Genomic DNA, 18,223 nt, shown 5'->3' with positions numbered 1-18,223 from the left:
ACAACTTAAGCTGGGCTTCTGTGAGGGTGGAGCAGTATCCCGCGTTCCCGACCAGATAATGCCTCGTGGTGGAGTGGGCTGGTGGGTGAGGTTGCGGCTGCCTATAGACATGAGGTGTGTGGGTGCAGTGTGTCTACAACAGAGGCTGGGCGGGGGGGGGGTTCTCAGGAGGAGAGGAGTGTCTGAGAGATGAAAGAGGGAGGGAGAAAGAGAGAGGGAGGGGGAGAGAGAGAGGGAGGGAGAGAGAGAGGGAGGGATCTTGCCTCACAGGAGACATACCAGAGAGAGAGCCCTCTGCCTTTATTTAGCCCAGAGAGAGACGGGCCTCCCTCCTCCCTCCTCCCTCCGGGTCTGCCCTGGGGTCTCCCATTCCTAGCCTGAGGCGGGTCTGGCCTTTCTGGGGGGCAGCAGCCAGGCTCTGCCCTCTTAGAGCAAACAAAGGCATATTTCCACATCTCAAGATGCTGGAGCAGGAAAGGCCTGGGTATCCGGCAGGAGTGCTCCCCTAAGGCAGGAGCACCGCGCCTGGCGAACCAGCTCACCGAATTGCAAGGCCCTGGCGAGTTGGGGGGAAAGTGGGAACGGGGGCTGTGAGCCGGCCTAGGCTACAGAGGGGCAGTGCACCTCTAGTAGGGACCCTTGGCAAGAGAGACACCACCCCCAAGACAGCCTCTGCCCCCACCTCTCGGTCCCAGGAGGTCTGAGCACCCCTCAAGGACAGGACAGCCAGAAGACAGTGGCTCCGACATTGACCGTCATCCTCTAGGCGCAAGGGTCCAGGGGCAAGGTGGTGGCCTATCCTCTATCCCGGACCCCTCTGGGGTCTCGGCTCTCCCGCGGAGACGTCGAGTCTGGTGGAGGCGCGGGTGGGGTTGGGAGGAGCTGGAGGGCGGCAGCGGGCGCCGCAGGCTGGACGGAGTTTATGGGCTGCGGAGAGGCCGCTGGACCGGACCCCGAACCGGAACCCAGCGCGCCCATCCTCGGCCTGGCCAGCCTTTGGCCGCGCTGCTCGCAGCCTCACGCGCCACTCCCACGCCTGTCCCGGCGCCTCCCCCCGGGGGGGGGCGCCCCTCACCCTCCAGCAGCCCCCTCCCCTATGCCGCGCGCGCCCCGCGGCGCGCAGGTCGACCCCGCCGTCTCTGTCTCCCATCCCGGGCCGGGGCAGGACGCGGGGCAGGGGCGCGGCGCAGGGCGCGGCGCCCGGAGGGTCTTGCCCCGCGCGCCCGCCGGCGTCCCGGCTCCCGGGCTCCGACACAGCGGCTCAGGAAGCGGCGCGCAGGCCGTGCCGGGCGGGGGCGCTCTTGAGTCTGGTTTGGAATTCTCACCGAACACGCAAGCCGCAGGCTGGGCAGCGGCCGTGGGGAGCGGGAGCCGCCCCAGGAGGCGGTGTGGACGCTGGGTGCGGGCTCAGGGAGACCAGGGCGCTGCGGAGTTAGAACCCTGTTTAGAGGCCGACCGAGAGATTTCAGTCCCCCGGGGGTTCGGGAGGCGAATGTAGGGGAAGGAGATCGGTGGGAGGAAAATCCGCTAAACCGAACCTTCCGGAATCCGAAGAATCCTGGCTGATCCCACACACCCTCCTCGGCCCTCCCCCTAACCGAAAGGGGGCGGGGCCGAGCAGTGGGAGGGTTAGTGGGGGTCAGCAATCTGGGGGAGGGCAAATCCTTTAGGGCGCGACCCCCAGCAGGTGCAGGGCCCTCCCCATCCCGGAAACGCGCGCCCCTGCGGGCCGAGCAATTGCACTCGCGGACGCGCGCGCCCACACAGGGTCTGACTTCGGGTCAACTTTCACGCGGTTCCCGGGTGTGTGTGCACAAGGCAGTGCCCGCACGCGCGTGCACATCTCCGCCCCAGGGGCCCACCTCCCATCTCCACCCAGTGTCCCGACTCCTAGGCCTTCGGGGGCTTCTGCTCTAACGTGGCCTGGGGCGGGGCGGGGGCGCGCAGAGCGAGCCGGAAGGAGGGGGCGAGGATGCCGCTGGGCTCCCCACGCCGCCCCCACAGCACGCTCCAACTTTCCCTCCCGCCTCACCCTCCGGACACCCCCAGTCCACCGACGTGAGGGATCGCCACCGCCGCGCGACCCCGCCCGCGTCCCCCACCCCTCCTCCAGCCCTCCCCGCTCGGGCTCCTCCACGAAACCTTCGCTCACGCTCGGAAAGAATGTGCTACAACCTCGGCGCGGCCGCGGCCGCCACCACCGCGCCCGCGCCGGAGCCGGAGCCGGAGCCGGAGCCGCCGCTCCCCCGCCTGCCCGGCCGGCCCAGAGCTCGCCACGCGCTGTCCCCGCCGCCGCCCCGCGCTCGCCCCGCGCTTGACGCAGTGAGCGCCGCAGCCCGGCTCCCGCCGGCTCCGCTCCTCTCCCCGTCGCAGGCGGAGCCCAGCCCGGCGGGCTCCGGGAGTGGCGGGCAGGGCGCGAGGGGGAGGAGATCTGTCTGGAGCCAGCGAGGCCGGAGGAGGAAAAGCTGGAGGAAGGAGGGGAAGCCGCCGCCGCCGCCGCCGCCGCGCTCCGGGGACCTGGGCGCGCGCGCTCCGCTCGCCCGTGACCGTGCCTCCGGTCCCTGGCCCGCACCCCGGCCCAGGTAGGAAGGGGCGTGTAGGGGAGGGTGCTGCGGCTTGGGGGTCGCTTCTACCGCAGCTGCAGGGCCAGCGGGTCCCAGCCCCTGGGGGAGGCAAGGAAGATGCTCTCCCAGGCGGCAGCGGGGGCGGGCGCGGGGTCCCCAGCGGCTCTCGCAGCCCGGGCCGCTCCAGTCCCCGCGCCGTGCCCTGAGCGTCCGCGCCGGGGCCGAGTCCCCTCGCCGGTGGGGCTTTGGTTGTGGCGCGTTGGGTCCGTCGGTCCTGGGCGTCCCCGCTCTCGGGTTCCGAGGCGGGCGCACTCGAAGTTAGCAGTCGCCCAGCCCCGGCTGGACAAACTTCCCTCCCCGACGCCGCGGCCCGAAGGCCCGGGACTCCGGACCCCTCGGGCTAGGAGGCGCCGCGGGGACCCCGAAACTTTCCTGAGCGCTGTGAGCACGAAGGGCGGGATAGGCAGGGATCGGGGTAGGGAGGTGGTCTTGCCTGCGAGGGAGCAGTGGTAGCCGCGGCGCCCCAAGTTGACGCGGAGACTGCCCCCCATCTGGAGCCCCATCTTGTAGTCGAGGACGGGCAGGGAGCAGACTGTGGGCGCCTAGCCTTCGCACAGCCGGCGTGGAGGGAGCATTGCTCCGCCCCCCGCCGCTGGAGCCCTTGGAGGGGGTGTTACAGGACCCCCCCCCCAATCCGGTCGCCCGGCTCTGCCCGCCGCTGCCATGCTCGCGGGAAGGAGCCGGCTCCGGGCTATTAATAGGCGCCTGTAACCCGCACCTGTCTCCGCCGGGGAAGCCGTGAAGCTAGGCTTGGCTGTGGGGTGTGGCGGGACCCCAGGCCCGGAGCTGCCCCCGACCCTCATGGTCCTCATCCTGTCGCTCTTCCCTGCACGCCCCCCCGCCTCTCCCCTCATTCTTTACTCTCCGGTCTCGGGGTGTCGCCCCCCCCAACTTTTTCTCTTCCCAAACTGCATGGTGTGGCCTGTGACCGCCCAGACCGGCGCGATCCTAGCACAGCCCTCACCCGAGCCCTCCGGCGCTGGGTGGGTGTGGGATCCCTGGGGCCGGACTGCCGGCGGTGAGCGGGAATTCCTGCCGAGCTCACACTGCTGCGCGGCCCATTCACCCGCCCCATCTGAGCGGCGGGGGTAGTGCGGTGGTCGCCGCGAGCAGCCGACGGGGTTCTGGAGAGTGAAGGGGACCCGCGAAGCTCCTGAGAGGGTTTTGGGGTGTAGCTACAGCCTCACGTGCAGGGAGGAGGCGATGTCCTGGTGGCCGCCACTCCAGCGTCGCCTGCGCGCACCCCGAAGGCCCAGGAGGACTCCATTTCCTCCCCCGCCCCCGGTCCACCCACCCCCAACAGTCAGACCGGAGCTTGAGTGGATGTGAGGATTTGGGGGACAGGGGACACGGGGTACTGGTTCCCGTCTCCCCGTCTGCAACACCCAGCCCCCAGGCAGCGGGGGGGGTGTCTTTGTCCCCAGGGCTGGCCGCGGGCCCCGCCCCCTCCTTCAACTCCGGGACCCCGACGCTCTCCAGCGCTCGCTTGCTGTGCTCCAGCGATCTGCGAGCCTCGGGGAGGTAGGATCCGCATCCTTTCCCCCGCTCTGGGTCTGGGGGTGGGCTAGGGGGCGTGGAGCGCCGTATGTGGTCCCTGACAGATGTCCTCGCGGCGGCGCCGGCGTCTCTGTAACAGAATTAATGACTTACACGCAGGCCGCCAATCGGCGCGGCCACGGGGGAGGGGCGACCCAGCTGAGACTCAGCGGACGAGGTCGCAGCCCTAAGGTGCAGCCTCCGCTTGGGGTGGGGGGTTCAGTGGCCAGGACCCGGAGCCCCGCCTTCCGCCCCACCTCCAATCCCCTGTGCCCCCAACTCAGCGATTTGCTCTCTGTGGGGCTGGCTCACGGATCCCCCGGGTGCCTGGACCCTCCCTGCCCCTCCCGTTGGCCTCTGAGCCCCTCCACAGAGCCCTAACCCTGAGCAGCCAATACTTGCCCGGGGGGTGGGGCAGTGCCGGTGAGGGCGCTCTGAGGCCTCTGGCCTTGGCTTCTACGCCTTAGAGATGGGCGCGTAGCCCCCGGGCCTGGGGAGCAAGCAGCAGGAGGTCGGGATGTAACTCTAGGCAGGCCCTAGCTCGGTCCCTGGCATACCCCATTGGCCCATCCCAAGCCAACCGGATCCTTCCTGAGCCCGAGCTGCTTGGCCAGCGTGGCCCTGGGGGAACCAGCCAGAAACGGGAGTCAGTCACCTCTGGCAGAGGCTTGCCTGGGAAGGAATGCACTGGAGCCTCGGCTCCCGTGCATTCCCTGCACGGGGCTGGTGAGGCCAGAGGCTTGAAGGGTGATCTCTTGGACCTTCCAGGAGTGACCAGTGTCACTCTGGGGGAGGACCAGTTTCTCCCCAGTCCCAACTGCAGCTGCGGAGGGCCTCTTAGACAACAGGGAGGAGAAGGGGGGTCCTCTCACCAACCCCTCCGTTCCCTGGTCCCCAGGCCTGGCACATCTGAGGCTTGCAGTATATCTGTGTGGTAATAGCCAGGGCCTGCCCTTGGCCTGAGGCCTGCTGGGACAAGGGTCCAGGTAGGAGGCGGCCCAGGGAGAAAGGCTGCAGCTCAGATGCCCACGCGGCCCCGCTGCCTCCTTCCCTGTGCCTCACCCTGACCCCCGGAGCTGTGATACGTTTCTGGACATACCGCCCCCCAGTACATAACCACGGGGCACCCTTGCTTTTGTCCTAGCACCCCCTTTGTGGCTCTGCACCCCCTCACAAGGGAGCCCCACCTGGCAGGCAGGAGGGGGCCACAAAGCACTGAAGTCCTCAATTCCCACCTGGCAGGGGGAGGGCAGCGTAGAGCCCACTCCTCACTTCCTGGCTGACCTTCCGCGCCCAGGTGGTGCGGGGCGAGGGGGACCTGCCGGTCCCTACAGGAGTCGCTGGTGCTGTGGGCGTTCATTCACATTCTCTCTCCGGTTCCCACACACTATAGGATTTATCTTGATTTGCTGTCTTTGAATTGAGTCAACTCTTTTGTATGCTCGGTGAATTGCCCAGCTGCTGGCGGGGAGCGGAGAGCGTGCCGGGGGTACTGAGGCCGGGAATCAGAGGCGGGCGGGGGACAGGAAGCGGGGAGGGGGCTGCGGGCGCCGGCGGGGACGAGCCAGGCTGCGCGGGGACACGAGCGGCCCGAGGTGCGGGCCGGGCAGCCCACCCGGGCGGCCGGGGGCACCAACGAGGCCTGCCCGGCCCCAGCGAGGAGCCCCGAGGGGCCAGGAGGCTCAGACCTGGGGGCAAAGCTGCCCTTCGGGCTCTGCTCCGGACCTGCTGTGTGACGTGGGGCAAGCCTCTGGGCCTCTCTGTAACTTGCGGAAAGGGGGCTTCCGCACACGCAGGTTGTGAGGGTCAAACTAAGAGGGAAGAGTGCGCCGAGCCTCTCGGAGTTTTCCCAGAGGTTGGGGTGAGTGAGGGAAGGAAGGGGGGCCAGGACTGGGGAGAGGGTGCCAGCCCTACCTGTCCGCCCCCCGCCCCCCCCAGCTCTCTGCCCCCGGATCCCTACCTTCTCCTAGGTGGGCCGGACAGCCGGGCCGAATCGGGTCCTGAGGACGCCTGGTCTTTGCTTAAAGGGGAGGGGTCGTGGGTGGCTCTTCCCGGCCACAGCTGTTGCGCGCTCCCCTACGCGGAGGGCGGCCCCGCCCCCACTCGGACGTGGGTGGAAGGGCTGGAGAGGGCCCGAGAAGGAACCCTCCGGCGCTTTCTAGTACCTCCCCTCCCGCTGCCCTCCCCTCCCCCTCCCCCTCCCCCTCCGCTCGGCGGCCGGAGGGCAGGAGCGCGGCCGTGAGGAGGCCGGGCGAGCGCAGGGGGTTCTGGAGGGAGGGGGGAAGGGGGAGGGCGCGAGACTCCGAGCCGGACTCGAGCAGGGAGGAAGAGGGGGTGGGAGGGAGCGCGCAGGGGAGGGGGGAGCGCAGGGGAGGTGCGCGAACACCAGCCCCGCTGCCCGCGAGGCGAGGGGCGGGGCGGCGCGCGCGGATCGATGGGCGAAGCTGGGGAGGAATTTCAATCCCCGGAGCGAAGTTAGAGCTTGAAGGACGGCGGCGGCGGCGGCGGCGGCGGCGGGCGCAGCCCCGGAGCGGCGGCCGGGCGAGCAGGTAAGTGCGGAGCCCGCGGAGCCCGAGTCCACGCGGGACTGGGGCCGAGCCTGGGCACGCGGGAGTCCAGCCACTCCCGGGGACGGCGCGGCGGGCCCCGCACCTCGCGTCGCCGGCGCGCTCTCCCTACGCCCCCGGCCCTAGTGCGCCCAGGCCCAGCGCGCCCTCCGAGCGCAGCGGGCAAAGTTGGAGGAACTTGGCGGCGGCGGCGGGGAGAGCGGGGTCCTGGATAGGGGTACCGCTGGCGCCCCCGGATCGCCCCTGCCCCTCGCACAACTACTCCTCGCTAGGACCTGCCCCTTCCCCAGCACCTCTGCCCCCTCGTCGCTCCCTCGTCGGTCCGCATCCCACCCTCGCCCAGAGCTGCTGCTCCCTGCGGTCGACCCGGCGCGGCCCTTGCCCTTCCCCAAACCTCCTCGGCCGAGGGTCCCTGAGCCCCGTCGGTGCCGGTGTCACCATTCCTGCCCTGTCTGCCCGCTCTCCGACGTTGCGCGCCTCCCCATTAGGCACCCCGGGACGGTCCAGCTTTACTCGGGGGAGGGGCCGCATTCTGCGATCGGGGAGCCAAAGCCCTGGCGTAGGGGTGGGGGCGGGGGCCTTTGCTCAGAACCTGGTGGATGTTCTCCACCCCTCCCCCACCTCGGACCCGTTCTCACTGTCATCCCTTGGGGGAGGGGTGCTGAGCCTCCTTGCCCCAACCTGCCTCTAAGGACGCAGGTCCCCCCCTTCCATCCTGTAAAATCCGCAGGTCACCTGCTCGCTGCTCAGGGTGGGGCCCCTTGCAGGTGTTCCCCCTCCAAATCAGACCGACAGCCTCTGGCATCAAAACCAGACTCTTGCCGGCATCAGCTGTGTGACCTTGGGGCAGGTAAACCTCCCAGAGCCTCAGTTTCCAAGGCTGTAAAATGGGGGTACAATGAAAACGTGCGCCTTGTGGAAGGAGCACCACAGGGGAGGCTCAGCACAGGCAGGGCCCTGGGGGCCTCTCCTCCAGGCTTGGGGAGACCAGGCCAGGTGAAAACGTGCGCCTTATGGAAGGAGCACCACAGGGGAGGCTCAGCACAGGCGGGGCCCCTGGAGGCCTCTCCTCCAGGCGTGGGGAGATCAGGCCAGGTTTGCAGCCCCAGCAGAGCCTCAGGTGTGAGCCATCTTCCCTGAGCCCTTGCTCAGATGCAGCTGGGTCTGCCTCTCTCCCTCTCTGTTGGGCTGGGGGCTGGGAAGAAAGCGTTGACAAGATCTAAGATCTCAGGAGCCTTGGAGGCAGGGGCTTTCGAAGGCTGCAGGGCGAGGGGGGATACAAAGGTAGACTTCCCCAGTTTCCTCTCTCTGGGGCTGTCTCCGGTGAGGCCCCAGCCCCAGAGGAAAGGAGCAAACGGGGCTTATGTTGGTTTGAAGCCACAAACAGTCTCCTGTTTCCTGCCCAGCCAGCCCCCTGGCCTGCACCCTGGGTCATTGCAGCTCTCAACTTCTAATTGAACGAGCAATGGGGGACACACTCCCAACCTCATCTCAGGTCTGCACCCTGCTTCATCAGAAGAGGCACACTCAGAGGCAGAGGGACAAACTGCAGATGGCCCGTGCGTCAGAGGGAATGCCCACCTGCTATCTAGATTCGGGGGCTGGAGCCGGGCCAGGACCCCAGCACTTTGGTGCCTCGCTTTCCTGGGCTCTTGTTAAGGGACGGCTGAACACGCCCTGGGCTCTGGGTCAGGAAGGTTGGCAGTCATACAGTCGGATCCTCTTGGACCCTCTCCTGCCAGCAGCTGTTCAGTCCCCCTGGCCACGGCAGCAGGCCGGCTGCCCGTGTATCATTTAGGATGATACAGCAGCCACAGGCCTGGAGTCCTGACTAGGAAAAGCAGGGATGGGCATCTTATCCTGAGACCTGGCAGATGTGGGCGGTGGGCGAGGGATGTGGTGGGCACGTGTACCTGGGCCGGGGGATGAGAAAGCCTGATGTCCCTTCCCCAGAGCCCCACAGGAGTCCCTCTGGAAAGCTTAGCAGTTCTTCACAGATTTTAGAAGCTGACGCCCGCCACCTGAGCTGGGGAGAGGCTGCTGCTCCCCCAACTCCCTACCCCCTCAAAAAAAACCCAGGGTGGCCGGGGCCCCCAGGAGAAACTTGGACCCAGCAGCCCCTCTCTTAGACCCTGGGAATTTGAATCTAAATGTCTGCTTGTCAACATCACCTGCTCCAAGAGAGAAATTAGTGGGGCCAGAATCCTGATGGTGGCTTGGATCTCAGCAGGGTAACACGCGAGTGCCTGCCTGGTCCCACGTCTGTGTGTGTCTCTAAGACACACACACACACCAGCTCTAGATTTCAGTGGGATTTTCTGAACACTCAGGAAACTCCTCAGATCCCTCGGGTCAGGGCCGCTACCCCTACCTTGCAGTCCCCATCCCCTTAGAGGCCCAGAGCCCATTAGCAGAGGACCCTGTTTCTGAGGGCGCGTAGCAGCGGGAGAAATTTACGAGCAGAGGTGCTTGGACTGGGGTGTTAATATATCTCTGCAGGAAACAAGCAGGCAGACCCTGTGGTTGCCTGGGCTGGTGGTGGATAATACACATGCGGGAGGGCGCAGGATGAAAGATGCTGGTGACTGACAGGCGGGAGATGGATCTCCAGGGCCGGGTGATGGGGCCATAAATTTCCAAGCGTGAACCTGGAGCAGATGGTGGCATTGCTGCGCCGTGGACATTGGATACATTTGTCATCTCTCCAGCAACCCCCGCTCATGCCCCCTGCATCGCCCTTCCCTTTTTGTCTCCCGTCATGGATTCCGATTTCTTCCAACGGAAGCTTGGGTGTCACCTGGCCTTGGGCAGGGCTCTGTTGGGGTGGCTGATGGTGGAGCTCATGCAGGGGACTGCAGCCCTGCTGTGGAAGGGACTTTGGTGTCGTCCTTCCCAGGACCCACCGTACAGATGGGGGGGCTGAGAGACTGAGGCCGGAGTGGGGTGGGGTACTGTCTGGGGATGCACAGTGAGTGGGAGCAGAGGGTGGCAGAGGGGCTCCTGTGCCCCTGCTGTGTTGGTTCAGTTCTGGTATTTGAGCAGGGCAGGCCGGCCTCGGACACTGCCAGGTACCCTGTGTCAGTGGGCGACTACGTAGGTGAGCAGGAAGTGGGGCGGCGGGTGTGGACACTCACCTCCTCTTTCTGGCCTGCCTGTGTGTGGCCGGCTGAGACCTGGCTTTGCCGAGCGCTCCCGGGGAGGGGAGGGGAGGGGAGGGGAGGGGGAGGAGTGGGGTTGGAGAGACCACCTGGGACCCAGCAGCCACATGGGGGCAGCAGCCGAGGCTCTGGGCCCTCTGAGCTGGAGGGTCCCGAAGGTTGTCCAGCAGACGTGTTGAGGGTCCACCGCGTGCTCTGCTGGGGTCTGGGGATGAGACCGTGTGAGGCCCCGGCAGTGGGGGGCTTGTGTCTGGGCTGGGAGACAGCCGATAGACATGAACACGCAAGTACATGTACACCATCCTTCCCAGTGGAGATCAGCCTGTCCGGCCCCATCTTTCAGAAGGGTCCAGCATCACCCAGGGTCACACGGCAAGCACGTCACGAGGCTGAGGCTGGAATCCTCCTGGGAGCCAGGCCTAGGCTGGCCTCGGGCTTAGAACAGAGGCTGGGGGAAGCGGGGGGCCCCAGAAGGGCCTGAGAGCCTCCTTAGGGGGTCAAGAGGGGGCTGCATGCTCTGGGCCCTGGGGACTGAGGAAGAGCTGTGGGGAAACTGAGTCACCAAGGCTGGCCTGGTGTCTGAGCACTGGGCCCCGCCTGCCCCCAGGCCTCTCCTGACGGCGCCCGCCACCCACCCTGCAGCTGAGACTCCTGGGCTGTTGCGTGCTGGGAGACCCCGAGTCTCTGACTCATCCCTGCTGGGGCGCCTCCCTTCCTGTCCCAACAGTGAGCCTTAGTTCCTAAGAATTTGTGGCCAGTCTGGCCCTCGGGGCTCCCCACCCCGTGAGTGGGCCCCAGCTCCTCCTTGGGGGGCTGCTCTGTCCCAAGCATGGGGGCTCCCAGAAGACGGGGTCTGGTGGGCCCTTAAGCATTTAGATGATCTGGGAGGAACCGGCCCCCCAGATCAGCAGCAGGGGCCGGGAGCAGCAGAAGCTGAGGTGCTGACCAGTAGCAGGGGATGAGAAGAGAGGGGCGTGGCCTGGGAGCACCCGGGAGCCCCTCCCAGCTGTCAATGGGGCCATTGAACTTGGTGGAGCCTCTGACTCAACCCCTCCATTAAACAGATTGGGAAACTGAGGACCAAACAGGACAGTGACAGCAAGCCCGGCTCAGCCCTGCTCCCACGCTCTGCCGGCCCCGCCTTGGAGACAGCAGGGGGTCTTTTTAGAGCCCCCCCCCCCTTGCCTGCCAGGTGGGGCCCCAGCGGCCCCGCCCTCAGCTCTCCAGCCTCGGGGGAGGGTGTGCGTGCAGTGGACCAGCCACGCTCCACCCCTGCTGCCTCTGGGCCCACATTGGTCCGTGCCCCTCTTTAGCACTGTCCCCCTACCCCCAAGCACAGCTCTCTGCAGCCCCCCCCCCCGCCCCCGCTCCAGCAGCTACTTCCGTAGAAGAGCCGGTTGGATAACAAGCATCTACGAAGCCCCCGCTGTGTTGAGAGCTGTCCACCAGTGCTGGAGAGGCGGACGGCATGACAGAGGGCCCAGGGTCTGACCCCGAGAGTGGGCCACTGCACCCTGCCTTGGGATGCGGTCGGGTCCAGTCAGAGTCTCCCTCGGGCAGGGAACCCGGGGAGATGATTGATGATTGATGGCCGAGGCTCCCTCGTGTTTGCTGATAGATCCTGGTTCATTTTCGGCAGGACTGAACCGGGCACCTCTTCCTCCTTGGCTCCCGGTAGCTGACACAGACCCAGGGGCTGGCCTCTTTGCACGTGGGGATGGGGGTGGGCTGGGCTGGCCTCAGGGGTGGGGGACCAAGAGCCCTGTCTAGCAGGGGGCTTTCTAGATCCTTTTCACACACAGTGGACGCTGCAGAGAGAAGGCTTACAGAGCGTGCAGTGAGGAAGCGCCACTGGTCCTGTGTTGTCAGGACAGAGCCTGGAGGACTTCCTGGGAGGGGCAGTGTGGATACCAGAGCTGCCCTCTGCACCCCCACCCCCAGGCTTCCATGCTGCCCTGGAAACCCAAGGGCCAGGGGATGTGCTTCTGAGCCTGTGTTTCCTGTTCCTGGCCTCTGCCATCCCCACTGAGGTGTCTCCCCTACCTCTGATAGCCCTACCGAAGTTTCTGGAAGGGCCCAGCTGCAGTTCAGGGGTAGCTCAGTGTCTGCTCTGCGTCTGGCTGGCCATGCGAGCTGGTGGCTAGCTGCCTTTCTGCTTGTGCCTCAGTGCTTTCGTCTGTCAAATGGGTCTAGAGCAAACGCCCTCCCAGGGTGTTGGGGCTGGAAGCAGAGTCCGGGGCCAGATGCATGGTCCCCGGTCAGGAGGCCCAGGCTGTGGGGTGGGTCCCTTCTCCTTGCTGAGCCTGTTTTCTCCTCTGTAAGGTGAGGACTGGGGTGCATGGCCAGCTGTGGTGAGTCTGAAATGGTGATACAAGTTCTGTGAAAGGCAAAGTTGCCACTGATGCTCATGGAATCCTTGGGCCTTTGGTTTTGTCCTGTGGGACCCTCACTCAGGCCTGTGGACCCACTTCCTCTGGCTGCACAAGCCTTGGCCCTCCTGTCCCTTTGCACTTTGCTGTGCAAAGAGGCACGGAAAGAGGGAGCTGGGAGGAGGACAGCAAGTGCAAAGGCCCTGAGGTAGCGAGCACCAGGCTTGGCGTGTTGGAGGAGGGATAAGGCCCACTTCCAGAGGTGCGAGGTCAGAGGGAGACAGAGCCCATCGTGCCTGAGCTGCGAGGGCGTCAGAGTTCTTGGGAAGAGGTGGATCTCATTCTGTTTGCCTTGGGAAGCTTTTGGGGAGTTTGAGCAGGTAAGGGACGCAGTTGGCTTCCGTGTTTGAAAGGTCCCTCTGGCTGGAGGGGAGGGGAGGAGTCTTAGGGGCATGTGTGGGAAGGAGCCTCCCGGTTAGGAGTGTATGCCAACATCTGGGTGAGATGGGGCAGCCCGTAGCAGGCTGACGGCGCTGGCGAGGGACAGACAGGGAGGCCTGCGCCATCTGTTTTGACATCGCTTTAAAAATTGGAGCTGTGTTCCTGTAGAGAAAAACATTCGGTAAAGCAAAACCCGTATTCCCGTTTATATCGAAATGAGGGATGCATTTGAATAGAGACTGGGATTGCATTAAGTAAATCCTGTTTTCCGCTGACATCCATTAACATTTCAGAGATGCCTTTCCAAAGGGAGAGGAACCCCCCCCCCCCCGCAAAAAACAATGGGTGGGTGTGAAACCAGGGGGTGACTTGGCGCCGACCCTGGGGGTGCCGGGTGCAAGTGGCGCTCGGGTTGTTTCCCCAGGCGGCTGGCAGGCGCCTCCTTTCAGAGACGCACTCGTCAGGTCTTAGTGTGCATGTGCGTGTGTGTGTTTGTGTGTGCGTGCCTGTGTGTGTGTCTGTGTACCCAAGTGTGTGCATGTGCGTGCCTCCCAGGGACGCTGCTCCTTTGTCCTCTCGGGGACCAGAACAAACAGCAGGTGTAGTCTCACGAGTTACGTTGCCCGATGAAGGGCAAGTTCCAATCTCAGATCCTGTCTGAGGGTTGAAGTTCTGTAAAATGAATTTCTCGCCTGCGTTTTTTTTTTTTTTTTTAGCAAATTCAGTAGAGCGGACTGCGGTTTTAAAAGCAAGGGGCATGGAGAGTTCCCAGGGGCCCCCAGTGGCCCCCACGTGGGCCTGGAGCTGGCCGGCTCTGCGTCCTGGGGGAGAGGCCAGGAGAGACTCCGTTGGGTTCATTTTGGCTTCCCCACAGAGCAGGAACAGGCTAGGTCTGAAGGACATGATTCACCAGAGACAGCTTTTTAGAAAAACATCTCTCCAGAAATCCGGAGGTGCGCCCCCCGTCCCCGGCCTCACCCACACGTCAGGGCTGAGACGCCCCAGCCTGGGCAGCTGTACCCAAGCCCTGAGGACACGTGGCTGACACACCCTGCACCTCACTAGCCCACACACACAGCCACAGGGTCTTATGCCCACACAGCCCACTCCGGATGCACAGGTGCAGCCTCTGACACGCACGTGTGCCCGCAGAGCACGCGTCATACACGTGCACTGACACGCAGGCTCCCATCTTCCGGTGCGCGTCCAGACACGCCCGGGGCTTGCACTGGGCCAGGTGCGCCACCGCCTCTGCAGTGCCCTGGACCCCGCACACCTGCACGGCCGCTACAGCCCGCGCTCCGTTCGGTGTGTCCTGTGCGTGCTGACACACAGGGCAGCTGTGACGCTGCTTGTCTCCGGGGTCTGCGGTTGGGAGTAGTCGTCCTGGGGACAGTGTGTGTGTGTGGGCTCCCCTCCCAGAGCCCCACCCCACGCCCGGCCAGGGGACCTGCTGCATCGTGGACTCACCTTTGCTGTGCCAGGTGCTGCTGTGCCCTTCCTTGTGGGGTCCTTGGGAAGCCAAGGGCCTGGGAGGGTGGATGAGGCGGACGGTGCTGACCGTTGGGGAGGGCACGTCTCCAGGCCGTGCTGGGGTGTCTCGTGAGTGTAGACTGTGGAGCCGCAGCCGCCCCGGCCAGGGCTGGGGCCACATCGCTGAGGCGCCCCCAGGTCGTCTGGTATGGGCTCTGCAGAAGGTAACAGGCCGTGGGGAAGCCTGGATCCTCAGTGACACCTGCACCTCCCAGAGTTGTATGGCCACGAGGTTGTAGGAGCCAAATTCCGGTCCTTTCAGGTCAGAAGCCCTTCCATCTCCCACTTTCCTCTTGGGAAATGTCTGGAAGTTCTAAATTCAAGGAGAAAACCCCCAGTTCTAGGGCCAGGAGGTGGCAGATGTGGGTACTTGGCAGAAAGGACAAAGGCGGCGACGCTTCACACCCAGAGCGTTGGGGCTGTCCCAGCTCCCTCCTTCCGAAAGGGGACACTGAGGCTGGAGGGGCAGGGCCTGACCCCTGGGTGCCTCCTCAGCCTCGCGGGGAAGGCACCCGAGCCTCGTGGGGCACAGCCCCTCCGCCACACGGGACCCCTGGCTCCTCTTCAGCCACCTGCCGCGAGCCTGGCCTCGGGAGGTTCCTAGAACCACAGAGCTCAGAGCCTGTTTGGGCGCGATGACCCTGACCCTGCCTGGCCCCATGCCCAGTGTGGCGGGCCCGGCACCACTGGGAATCTCCCACAGCCGGGGAGGGAGGTGATTGGGCCCAGGCTCGCAGCTCACAAGCGCCGGAACCCAGATCATTCCGTCTCTGACACCCCCTCGCTCCACCCCGTCCTGCCCATTTTACAGATGGGAGAACTGAGCCTCAGAGTGGAAGGCAGCACGGGGGAACTGACTGTTGACGGCTCTGGGCCCTTGACTGCGGAGGAACTGGGGCCTGCCCTGAGCTGGGGGTCTGGGGGACCCCACCTGGCTGAGGGGTTTATGGGGTCCAGGCTGCCCGGGTACAACCCCCTGCTCCCTTTCGCTTCCTGCCCAGGATTCTGTGTGTGCAGAAAGGTACCCCGAAGTCACGGGAGGGGGTCCTCCTGTTTGAGTGAGATCTCAGGACGGCAAAGAGCCTGCTGGCCTTGGCGGCTGGAAAGTTGTCCTGAGGGCAGTTCTTGCCTTTGGGATAAGGCTGGTCGCCTAGGTGAGGGCGTCCAGTGGAGGTCCTGGGGAGCGCGTTCGGAGCGCGCCGGCCTGCTTGTTCTTTCCCGTTCCCCGCTTTCTGGACGTACCGTGACCGCGTAACCACGTTTCCAAGCCACTGGGAAGGGACTGCTCAGCGGCTTGGGCACGTTTACAGATGTGCACAGCCGTGGCCACAGGCGAGTTTCAGACCCTTCCCATGGCCCTGGAAGGTTCCCCACGTCCTGTCCAGCGGTGGGTGGTCCCCGCTCCCCCCAGGCACTGGTCTGCACTCTGTCTCTCTAGGTTTTCTTTTCTAGGCGTTTGGAGAGGGTCAGCCCCACATTGCCACAAGGCTTGGTGACGTTGGTCTTTTTTACTGCAGATGCGCAGGCTGGTGAGCTGTGGTATCTCACTGGGGTTTTGCTTTCATTTTCCTACTGAGCAGTGAAGTTGGACATTTTTCTCATGTGTTCATCAGCATTCACATGTTGTTTTTGACAAAATGTCTAAATCTTTTGCCCATTTTAGTGTGTTTATTTGTCTTGCTGAGTTTCAGAGTTACTCAGAATTGTTGTGAGAGTTCTTTCTACTTTCTGGGTATGTCCTTTATCAGAAGTATGGTTTGCAAATATCTTCTGTCTGTATCTTGTCTTTAATTTTCTTCCTGGTGTCTTTTGGAGCACAGAAGTTTTTACTTATAATGAAGTGTGACGTACCAATTTTTTTTCTTTTATGAATCGTATTATTAGTGCTATATGCCTAATCCAAGGTCACAAAGATTTCCTCTGTGTTTTCTTCTAGGAGTTCATTGTTTTAGCTCTTCCTAGGTTTATTGCCCATTTTAGTTAATGTTTGTAAATGCCGTGTATGGGTCTAAGTTCATTTTTTTGGTATATGGGTATCCGATCGCCCCAGCACCATTTTTTGAAGAGACTGTATTTTCTGCGTTAAGTTCTCTTGGGACCACAAATATAAGGGTTTGCTTCTGGACTCTCAATTCTATTTCGTGGACGGATGTGCCTCTTCTTTTGCCAGTACCACATTGTTTTGATTACTGTAGGTTTGTGGCACGTTTGGAAAGTAGGCAGTGTGAGTCCTCTAAATTGTTCTTTTAAAAATATTTTTGGCTATTCCGAGTCCTTTACATTTCTATGTAAATTTTAGAATCAGCTTTTGTCAATTTAAAAAAAGCTTGCTGGAATTGTGATGGGTTTGTTTAATTTATAGACCAATTTGGAAATATTAAGTCTTCCTATCCATGAACATGGACTGTCTCTCCATTAAGTTAGACCTTTCTTTTCTCTAAGCAATTTTTTGTTGTTTTCAGGGTGCACGTCTTGCTAATTAAATTTCTTTTGTTAAATTTATTTCTAAGTTTTTTTGATGCTACTGTGAATGGAATTATTTTCTTAGTTTCATTTTCAGGTTGTTTGTTGCTAGTACGCAGGAATAAAGTTGAGTTTCGTATATTGATCTTTTATTCTGTGACCTTGCTGAATTGAGTTATTAGCTGGTTCCAGCAGACTTTTGTGGATTCCTTAGGGTTTTCTACATACGGGATCATGTCATCTACAAATAAGGGGAATTTTCCATTTTCCTTTTCAAACTGGATACCTTTTTTTAATTTTTCTTGCCTATTGTACTGACCAGAACCTCCGGAATAATGTTGAATGGCAGAGCTGCTTCATCCCTGACCTTACAGGAAAAGCATTCAGTCTCTCACCATTAAGTATGATGTTAGCCGTGGCTTTCCTAGATGGTCTTTATCAGCTTGAGAAGTTCCTTTGTATTCTCGGTTTGTTGAGCATGTTTTCTAAAAAATTTATTTATTGTATTTATTTTTGGCTTCGTTGCCGCACACGGGTTTCCTCTAGTTGCAGCGAGCGGGGGCTACTCTTCGTTGTGGGCGCGGGCTTCTCATTGCAGTGGCTTCTCATGTTGCGGAGCACGGGCTCTAGGCTCGTGGGCTTCAGTAGTTGTGGCTTGTGGGCTCTAGAGCGCAGGCTCAGCAGTTGTGGTGCACGGGCTCAGTTGCTCCACAGCATGTGGGATCCTCCCGGACCAGGGCTCGAACCCATGTCCCCTGTGTTGGCAGGCAGACTCTCCACCGCGCGCCACCAGGGGAGAGCTCTTATTGAGCATTTTTATGAATGAGTGTTGGATTTGGGCAGATTCTTTTTCTGCATCTACTAAAATGATCGTGTGGCTTTTGTCCTTTTATGTTACTAGTATGACTTTAGTCGATTTTCAGATGCTAAATAGGCTTGCATTCCTGGGATGAATGCCACCTGTACAATCCTTTTTCTCTGTCACTGGATTTGGTTTGCTAATGTTTTGTGAAGGATTTTTGCAGCAGTGTTCATGAGATATATGGGTCTGTTATTTTCTTATGATGTCTTTGTCTGATTTTGGTGTCAGGGAAAAAATTACTGGTCTCATAGAATGAGCAGGGAAGTTTTTCTCCTTTTTTTTTCTGAAAGAATTTGTAAAAATCAGTATGATTTTTAAAAAATAATGGATAGACTTTACCACTAATGCTACCTGGGCTTGGGCTCTTCTTTGTGGGAATATTTTAAATTAATCATTCATTTTTAAGAAATGGCTATAAGTTTGTTCAGATTTTCTATTGCTTCTTGAATCAGTTTTGTTAATTTGTGTCTTTCTACGAATTTGCCCACTTCATCTAACTTGTGTGGTTTGTTGGCATAAAGTTGTTCATAATATTCCCATATACTCCCTTTGATTTCTGTAGGATTGGTAGTGATGTTTTCTCTTTAATAGTAACATCTTCTTCTGGTAAGAAGAATTTTGGTAATTTGTGTCTTCTCATTTTTTCCTTAGTCTAGCTAAAGTTTTTATC

At 61.6% G+C, this 18,223-nt stretch overlaps 2 protein-coding genes across 19 annotated transcripts in view; one reads left to right on the top strand and one right to left on the bottom strand.

Moving 5' to 3' along the window:
- The window catches only part of PSMG3 (proteasome assembly chaperone 3), a 348,811-nt gene that overhangs the window by 63,337 nt on the left and 267,251 nt on the right, over window positions 1–18,223 (bottom strand). The window lies entirely within an intron of this gene.
- ELFN1 (extracellular leucine rich repeat and fibronectin type III domain containing 1) overlaps window positions 1–18,223 on the top strand; it is a 133,107-nt gene that overhangs the window by 61,299 nt on the left and 53,585 nt on the right. Inside the window, exon 1 of one of the 18 annotated variants that reach the window (XM_049699972.1) lies at window positions 5,763–6,021. The exons of 16 other annotated variants lie outside the window; for them this stretch is intronic. The gene's annotated coding sequence lies outside the window, so the exon portion shown is untranslated. Of the gene's footprint in view, window positions 1–5,762; window positions 6,022–6,604; window positions 6,710–18,223 lie in introns of those variants that run through there. One more of the 18 variants, XM_004268981.3, reaches the window with a different exon arrangement.

Source organism: Orcinus orca, chromosome 16 (assembly GCF_937001465.1).
Source record: "Orcinus orca chromosome 16, mOrcOrc1.1, whole genome shotgun sequence".
Classification (NCBI taxonomy): domain Eukaryota; kingdom Metazoa; phylum Chordata; class Mammalia; order Artiodactyla; family Delphinidae; genus Orcinus; species Orcinus orca.
The sequence above is the reverse complement of the archived record's forward strand: the minus strand, read 5'-3'. Positions and strand labels throughout refer to the sequence as shown.